This window comes from Cynoglossus semilaevis, chromosome 12, assembly GCF_000523025.1.
Source record: "Cynoglossus semilaevis isolate Cse_v1.0 chromosome 12, Cse_v1.0, whole genome shotgun sequence".
Taxonomy (NCBI): domain Eukaryota; kingdom Metazoa; phylum Chordata; class Actinopteri; order Pleuronectiformes; family Cynoglossidae; genus Cynoglossus; species Cynoglossus semilaevis.
This window is the reverse complement of record NC_024318.1, coordinates 5,018,770-5,028,359: the sequence shown is the minus strand read 5'-3', so window position 1 is coordinate 5,028,359 and position 9,590 is coordinate 5,018,770. Positions and strand designations below refer to the sequence as shown.

Sequence of the window (9,590 nt, the reverse complement as noted above, 5' to 3'; positions counted from 1 at the left end):
CCCATCTCCCCCGTCTGCTGGCTGACTGCTGGCTGGGCAGCCTGGGAGTCTGAACACACACACACACACACACACACACGGAACACACGCTTCACTGGGAACAAGCCAGCAAAAGTAATCCTGGCCTACTTTTCTGCCTGGAGTGTTGCAGCTCCATCTACACACTGCTGCTACTGAGGAGGAGGAGGAGGAGGAGGAAGAAATGGAGAAGGAGGGAAGGTTGGAAGGAGGGAGTGAACGGTTGAAGGAAGGTGGAGGGAGTGGTTGGAAACAGGAAAGATGTTTTTATGGTTTTTAAGACCAGAGAGCGATTCAGGTTTTTACTGACACTTACAACGCTCGACATTTAGTATATTTCTGAAGCCGCTGCTAACTTTAAGCCACCGTTGATAATATTAGCAATTGCAGGTGGATTTTTAATTTTGTTCTGTGCAGTAATTTCTTAGCTAACTGTTGTAAATCTTTTGTTTTTGGTTCGTTTTCTTTAGATTTTAACAGTCTTTTTTTCATGAAATGGCCACTGTTTAGCATAGCGCTAGCATTTCACTGTCTATGCTAACTTTCAGCACTGATAGCATAGAATGTTAAGCATCCCTTACTGATGACCTTTAGTAATTTTTGGTCAGATTTTTTGTTGTTGTTATTTTTAACAAAATATTTTACTTCTGCTCCAAATTTTCTGATTCAGTAAGTTTCATTTTTTTTCATTGAATCATCGACGTGTATCAACATAGGGTTCCCGTCATCCTCACAAGTACAGTATCTAGTAGTGTTACATGATGTCACTTCTGAGGAAGATGGCACTGAAACAGAATTTTTAGCTACTTTACAGCAAGAAAAAAATCAAACCAAATTTCGATTCTTTTTAATTAAATTTCACCAAATTAAAAGTATTTAACTTTGTGTTTGTGTCAGACTTTAAAACCAAGAACATGTTTAACATTTATCTTCGACCTTTTCAACCATTCCCACGTCTCTGATTCTCAGATCCCATTCAGTCCCAACTGTTGGTCTCCGACCGCTGCAGCTGTGAGATAGTTTTCAGACTTCAGCCAACATTTTTATCCTTGGAAACAACTTTAAATGTCAAGCACTTTCAAGAATGTCAAGCACTTATAAAAACCTTCAAACTGGAAAAGACGGACCGAGACCAAGAGAAACACGGCTGCACTAACAGGAGTCCGCTGCCAAACACAGGACACAGGACTGCTGCTTCCTCTGGCCTGGACTTCCTGCTGCATATTCACAGAAGGTCCAGACCTCTGCTCACACTGACAGCATGAAAAATGAAGCCTGGAATAAGTGGAGACATGATGACATCACACATGAGCTCCACCGGCCGTCGAACAGGCTCTGGGTCTTTTAGATGTTATTTAAGAACACGCGTGAGACACAGAAGATTGAACACACACACACCAACATCAAGATGAACTGTGTGTGTGAGTAAGAGAGAGAGAAAATAAAGCAATTATTCATTAATTAAGGGGTCACAGTGGGTTTACAGTGAGGTCACAGTGGGGTCACAGTGAGGTCACAGTGGTTCTGTTTACTCAGCAAATTTTTTTTGTTTTTGTTTTTACGGCAAAACTCCATGATAAAATGTTTTTTAAAAAATGGATTCAGAGCTTTTCTAAAATAAACTGGTACGTTCTCAACTTTAGTCACACAAATATTATCAGCATCAAGGTGGCAAAACAGGTGTCATGATCGTGTGGGTCACATGGTCCACATCTGAGTCAAAAGACTGACGTCACTGATCAATAACAGACATCTGCTGCTGTAAAATGAACCAGGTCTGGTTTCTGGAATCCATCCATCCATCCATTCATCCATCCACTTATCCGTTACCAGGTCGCAGGGGCAGCAGTCTCCATGACCGCCACCCAAATCACACTGCACCGTACCAAACCCCCCGAACCTTCCTGCGGGTGGTGAGTCCACTGGAAGGTACCAACCGCTCTAACCGGGATTCGATCTTACCCAGGAGGTGAACCCTGGGGTTCCACACCAACGACAGAGACGTTGCCTCTGGGCCAAAGCGCCACCTGGTTCCTGGGATCTGAATCTCAAACGGACTGAACCTGAACAGATGAATTCGATTATTATATTTAGCTTTAGCCTCGTTGTCATCTCTGCGTCCACAGACAGAAGATGACGTTGTGTTGATCTTTGCTGTCATCAACCAGAGGTGTCAGCAGAGAGTCCTGGAGAACCCCAAGGCCTTGAAAACTGATAAAATAATGGAATGCAGTAGATGGGGGTAAGTGGGGGGCAGCGGGGGTATTTAAAGAGTCCAGTCACACACACACACACACAGGTCCTCCCTCTCTTCCCCCATCACTCTCTGTGATGAAAGGTGTGTCTCTGCTCATGGGTCGTTTGGTCGGGCATCTCTGTGGACGGCTCATTGGAGAGTGCCAGGACCCCTTCATCTTTCACAACGACAGGTCTCGGACACAGGGTCCCCCTGTGACGGACGACCCATAATTCACATGGACGGGGGAGTGGAGCTAATGGCCTTGACTCCAGGCCTTAAAAATGATCATGTCCAGACCTTCAGTGTCACACACTGATGTCAGGCTCCGCCCACAGATATCACACACACAGATACTGGTGATGATCACAGCCTTCGATATCTGATCTGATATCTGACCTCTAAACCAAGAACATGCTAAAAAAAAGGGAGTTCCAAATAAATACTTAGAATTCACTGAATTTCATCGTAATGCAATATTTGGCACAAAAGCAAAATTTTGCGATAAAAAATAATTATTAATTATTCAACAGGAACGATTAATTGACATTCTGGGGAAGTTAAAGAACAAGGACTGTTGTAGCTAACGTAATTAATTGACATCCAGGAGTAGTCAAAGAACAAGGACTGTTGTAGCTAACGTTAGCTCTGGTTGCACTACACACCGTGTCTTAACATTCCCCTAAAGTTGGCTGATGTGTTAAAAGTGCGTAGCTAACATTAGCACTACACACCATGTCTTAACGTCCCCTTTAAAGTTGGCTGATGTGTTAAAAGTGCGAGGGTGAGCGCGAGAAAAACTGTTCCCATCAACCGTAGGGTTTGATTCCCTCTGAGTGTCGACACTGTTTCTTAACAGGCGGCTGTCTGAGCGCTCAGAGCTACTTTTACCTGACACGCTCCCAGAGAGCGCTGTGATCCAAGGACCGCTGTGAGGGTCTGACGTGGCCTGTCGTCACGTGTAACCGAATCCCTCTGAGGGACCAGAACAAACGCGGCAGCTTTTCATCACTCAGTGAGGAAGATGCTAACTGTGATTAGCGACAGCACCGCTGATTTACACCCGAGCAGCGGGACTTTGGTCCAATCCTCTACGCTCGACAGAAACGTGTCGGAGATTTTTTTTTTTTTCATCACTCTCGGCGTGACGGTCCTGTTGTATTAACACGTTTGTGATTACAGCGAGCGTGAGCGCCGAGGAGAAGGTGAAGGCTCCCCGCGGCAGACGCCGTGGGATTGGACGGCTCACGGTTTTAACTACACGGACGAGTTCAGAGGAAATAATATCTGCTTGACCTCGTGCAAAACGCAGCACTTAAGTACATTTGTACCAACCCACACAGAAATAATCATCTGATACTAATCACAGAATCACATCAGCAAAGGATGTAATTATGTTTTTTTTTTTTCTTCTTCTTCTTCTCTTCCCTCCTCTGTGAAACCTTCGGGGGTGTGACACCATAAACTTTCATGTGCCAAACGCCTCATTCGGAATTGAAAATGAGATGGAAGAACGTGATCAAAAGGAGGAATAACGGCGAACGGGGAGGGGCCGCTGCCCAACTCCTATTAATATGCACACATTCATATTTGGGCTTTTGTCTGTGTGGAAAAAAAACAAAGCGCCCCCCCCCCAGGTTTGGGGGCCCCCCTCTGACTGTATTCAGCCCTATCTCATACAAAGGCAGAAATATTCTGCTGAGGCCTCACGGAGGACGGCGTGGAGGGAAGCTCCAGCACCCCCCCGAGTGTCCCTGAATCAGGCAGACAGGAAGTGGTCCCGCTACAGCCCTCGTCCCCACAGCGATTCCCATGAATTCCCACAATTCCACCCGGCCGTTGGTTAGTTACACATTCAACTATGTGCCACCATGCTCTCCCTGTGAGCGCAGTCATAAAGAGGGGCGGGGGGGAGGGAGGGGGGAGAGAGCGGTGGAAAAGAAAATCATACTTCATTCAGCGTCTCAACATGACCCACATCACTGTAGACCGGGCTGCTTTAAACGCGGACAGAACGGCCTTTGTGCCGTGAGTTACACGAGCGAAAGAAAAACAAAGGAGACAAATGAAAGGAGGTTCTTCAAAGGTTAATCCGTTACAAGCCCGGATCACAGCGGCTCATCTTTAAGGAAGAGAAGAAAAATCTGCGTCTCCTCTGGTTGGCTCCTCTTTCTCTTTTATGTCTGGTCATAAAGAGCTGGTTTTATGTACACTCCAGTGGCTGAGGCTCACAGAACATGCATGCGAATGAGAGGGAACCACGGGGGAACCGTATATCTTCACAAACATATACACACATGGAGGAACAGTGGGGGGGGGACGTATATGAAGACGGAGATAAAGAATGGCCAGAGAGTGAGGAAGAGACTGAAGGAGACAACGCGGGGAATGAAAAGAGACGGTTGTTGGAGGAGAGGAGTTATGATGGAGGGAGGATGAGACGGAGAAAAAAAAAAGAAACTGTCTGCTGCTTTAATCGCAAAATCAGAGTGAAGGATGGGGGAGAGGAGGGGGGGAGGAGGGGGAGGGAGACGGGGGGGGCATGCAGTCATCATAACTGATCCCATCTGAGAATTCTATTACAGGCCTGGCTGTGGTTGTGGCTAACGCTACTGGCTCTACAGCACGGGCTCCGGAACTTTCTACTCCAGCCATGACCTGCTTTTAGTACCTGCTGAAAACTGGGCCTGTTTAATATCAGGACATTCATCAGGAGGGGGGGAGGGGGAGAGGGGGCAGTTACTGCAAACACATCCCAGTAGCTGCACATTACTGAACTCTGATTGGATAAACAACAACATCATCATGACTGGCCTGTGACGGACACCAGAACAACCTGTGTGTCGGTGGTTAGGGGCAGCTGTAAGGGCGGGGGGGGGTTTGCAAGTAGTACATGTCAAGTACACGTCGAGTACACGTTGAGAACATTTCTTCACCTTCTACTGCAACAAGTTACCGAACACTGCGGTGCACGCCCCAACCAGGACGCCTTGTTGGAGCGGCTCCACCTCGTATTTACAGTATAGGTCTCTTGAACATGTGCCAACTTACCTGCAGGGCTGGAGGATGCAGTGATGGATGGAGAGAGAGAGGGGGGGAGATGGTGTGAAGCAGGAGGAGGAAGCAGAGATGCTGGAGGGAAGCAGGAGTCTGGAGTTAAATATTAATCTGCGGTGATTCATCTGCTGTGGAAGCCTCCAGGCTCCTTCTGCACACCGCCAGCTGTTGGCCCCGCGTCTCCTGGCCCCGGACCTGGATGTGAAGGGTTGGGGTGGGGTGGGGTGGCTAACCGGGGTGTCCGGGCATGAGCCTCCTTGGCTGGAGGAGAGGCAGGCCAGGCCAGGGCAGGTGGTGGGCTGTTGGGAAATACGGAGACGCGTGTTATCTCCGTGTGGTCCCACAGTTAACTGTCGATAAACGTGTTTCACCACGACAGTACGGTGCAATCTGGGATTAAGTCCCCGAGTCTGGAAGGATTAGGAGGATAGTGAGTTATGCTATGAACGGTGAGATGACAGGAGGAAGAAAATATAAATATATAGTGACAGTACGGTGTGATCTGGGATTAAGTCCCCGAGTCTGGTATGCTATGAACGGTGAGATCACAGGAGGAAGAAAATATAAATATATAGATAAATATGTCTATATAATAAAGACATATAGAGACATACAGACATACACACATATATACACATACATATATACATACATAAATATTAATACATATATATGAATCACAGAGGCTAAATCACAGGAGGAAGAAAATATATATATATATAAGATGGTAAGATTTGTTTTGGTTTTTTTTCTTGGTCAAAACAATGGGCGATATTGTCATAACTGATACCATTTCAGGCGTGTTTCGGGACGTAGAACTTTTGCTCCCCCAACCCACTCTGAGGAATGTTAGATTGAAACGGAAATTTGCATCACAGTCATTTCCCTTCTGTGTAAAACGAGAGCAGGAGAAAAGTTACACCAAAGTCTGCGCATGGACTCGACGCCACAAATCATCCCAACTCCCATTCCGTCCATTATTCACATCCAGACCCGACTCGACAGTATATCACCAGCACATGCTGAAGTACTTGATGGCAGTAACAGCTCTGCAGACTCTACTTGTCGGTGCACAGACGGAGGATGTGTGTGAGGCTAATGTCATATTTGAGGCTGCAGAGAAACTGGAGTCGCTCAGTGTTTTGTCTTCAGGTCGAGCTGGAAAGCGGGGGGTCCTCCCGAGTACCAATACTTACTGCAGTATGTGTGCAGTACAATAGCACTCCTGCTCGTGGTGGCCGTGGAATGAGGGAGGGGTTGCAGTGGAAAAGCTGATGTAATATTAATATCGCAAAACAAAACCAGAGCTCTGCACAGGTCTGGGAACTGTTAGCACGCAGGTTCAAATAAAAATAACTTCGTAAGAGCCGGGGTTTCGCCGAGTCTCCGCTGGTTTCTCGTCCACTTTCACTCTGACAACAGTATTCGTGTGGCGTTAGTGGCCACAGACGCTCAAAGCCTTTCTAGAAAAAATGGAAATTTAAGCTTACGACCCAATCAGACGGCCAAGAGTTTTCACTCTCTTTACGTCGCCTTCTTACATTTTGACTTTCTTATGAAGGATTTAAAATTGGGAGAAAAAGTAAAAAATATCTTCATGAAATATTTAAACTGCCAAAAACCAGAGTGTAACTCTGAGAACGAGTCAACATTTATAACCGTAATATAAAGAAAACTCTGGAAGTTTGAAATTGGTTTCATTCCTAAAGCAGTAAATCATTAAGTTTGTACAAAAAAAAACTTTGATGAAAACACTATCGTTTTTAAACTTCTCTTTAATCAAATCCAGGTTTGTTTACGGCTATGGTTCCCTCTTTCTACCTACAGCGCCCCCTACCCCCCTGCCCAAATTTACAACTATTACTTCAAAAGTTCACTGTACATTATTTGAAATACTGAAAAACTGTTCCTGTAATTTAACAATTAACAAAGGAAAATGAAGCTAAAATTAGCCAAGTTTCTGTTACAGAAAAAAACGAAGAGATTAAAAGTTAAATCAGTTTTCATTGCTGCCCCCTCCCCGACCCCACCCCCTACATGGAGAACCCTTGGTTTAGAAAAATCTGAGACTTGATTTAGTTTTGATTTATAACAACAGAGAATCCTCCAAAAACCTCGCTGCTCTGAATCTAAACTATCTTGACATTTTAGCAGTAAGAAAACACAACATGGACAAATGAGGTTTTCCTGGTTTTCGATCTAAATCTCATTTTTGTACTTATTTAAATAAATCATTGAAGGAACTTTTCCTTGGAAAAAAGACTGGAAGAAAAGCAACAGGAGATCCAGCCTCAGGAGACACTGTTTTTTTACTGTAAAGCAGTGGTTTCAATTACAACGTTTCACTGGTGTTAAAGCTCTGCTCACTTTCTGTTCAGCTGACTGTGTTAAGTATGGAGAAATATATAAATAGTGTATATATCATCTTTGGAAATAAATGTAATGACAAAAAAGTTAATGCGTTCAATACTTATTTCCCCCATTGTATATATATATATATATATATTATCCTTAATTTTTCACCTAACTTGAAATATCATCAGGTTTGACAAAAATGTCGTTTGATAGATTTCGGCCAATGAGGATAAAGTAAACTTGGCTGCAGGGCAGATTAATCCAAACCCAACCTGAAGAACTGCTGCTCGATATCGACTTGTACAGAAATGAAAATACTTGTAAAAAAAAAAATGGTTTGGGGACAACCTTTTTTCTCCACCCAATTTTACGATACTTTACAACGAGCCAAGGACCGCGGAGGAGTTGGGTTACTACAGGGTCTTTGGAAAAACGAGAAATATTTGAGAGGAGAAGAAAGAGAAACTGCTGGGTCATGAATTATAGAGAAGATCGCTTTCATCAAGGCCCGGAGAGAGGGAGGGAGAGAGGGAGAGAGGGAGAGAGAGGGAGAGAGAGAGAGAGTGTACTGGAACAGGAGATTCTCCCGCTATTCTTCCAAGCCCCGTCTGGTACGTGGGAAGCCACTGGGGAGAGCAATTTATGGCCAATTGAAGCAGCAGCAACATCCCTTGGAAGTCAACGAGTGGATCCATAGCAACGATCCTTGCGGGTCATATTAATCCCCTGCTTTATGTAGTGCTAAGTGTACAATAGTAATCAGGATTGGAGCAGGCCCCACTGATCATTAAGGGGAAAAGCTATATAAAGAATTCATAATGGGATTAGCCCAGGGCGAACGGAGGGGAGAGAGAGAGAGCGAGCGACACCGGAGAGTGTGTGTGTGTGTGTGTGTCTGGAGGATGAGGACAGGCAGACAGTGGGCAGAAGCTGGGGGGCGGCGAGGGGGGTAGCACGATGCTGGAATTAACTCAGCCATCAAATTGCAAAGAGGAATTTTAATTTACAGGTTAATGTGGTATTGTGTGACTAATCACAGGCCAGAGTTTCACTGAGCCCTTAGAAAAAAAAACGGGCGGGAGCTGGAGCGGAAACGGTAAAAAAAAAAAAATTAAAAAGAAGTGTTTTACAGAGTGGGGGGGTCACAGGGGGATTCAAACCTGCAACCCGCCCCTTCAAACTCCGACACAAAAAGTTTCAGGGAACTCTCTGGGCTTTAACGGCCACAGAGGGAAGATAAGGAGTGCATTCATTAATGGAATCGAACCCACGTATTAAACTTTTACTGATTGCCCATTGGCCATTACACCAGGACAAATAATCACTAGATAAACGATGCAACTATTAATATTTATCCTCTGTTTATTCCAACATTTCTTTAGAGTGGAGGACAATTAGAGCAGCTCTCAACCTGTCTGCTGCCGCTGGAATAAATCAATGACCAGCTCTTACTGCCGTCTTAGCAGCTGTTTGAGCTGAGACGCACTCCAAAGTTTGTTATAACTTTGCTAAATGTAGCATAGCATCCTGTTTTATTTCAAACCAAAAGTATGTTTTTTAAGCTCTCTTTTTAAACAGAGCTTTATGGAACAGTTTTCAGGGTATATGTGTATACACATACATATATGTGTACATTTATATATATATTTATTTGTATATTTATATATATTTATTTATTTATGTATATAGAAATACACATACATATATGTACATATATATACACACAAATGTATATGTATGTGTTTTTATGTATATGTTTACATACATACATATCCATATATACATTGAAACATATATATAAATATATAGCTATGTATGTACAAACATATGTATTTGTATGTATATAAATATATACACATGTACAGTATATATTTCTATATATATATTTCTATATATTTATTTATACATTTATATGTATTTATTT

At 43.9% G+C, this 9,590-nt stretch overlaps 1 long non-coding RNA gene across 1 annotated transcript in view; it reads right to left on the bottom strand.

The window, feature by feature from the left end:
• Nucleotides 1-4,992: 4,992 nt before the first annotated feature.
• LOC107989319 (uncharacterized) overlaps nt 4,993-9,590 on the bottom strand; it is a 29,891-nt gene continuing 25,293 nt past the window's right edge. The window contains exon 3 of the long non-coding RNA XR_001760823.2: nt 4,993-5,610. This is a non-coding gene — a long non-coding RNA (uncharacterized LOC107989319). The remainder of the gene's footprint in view (nt 5,611-9,590) is intronic.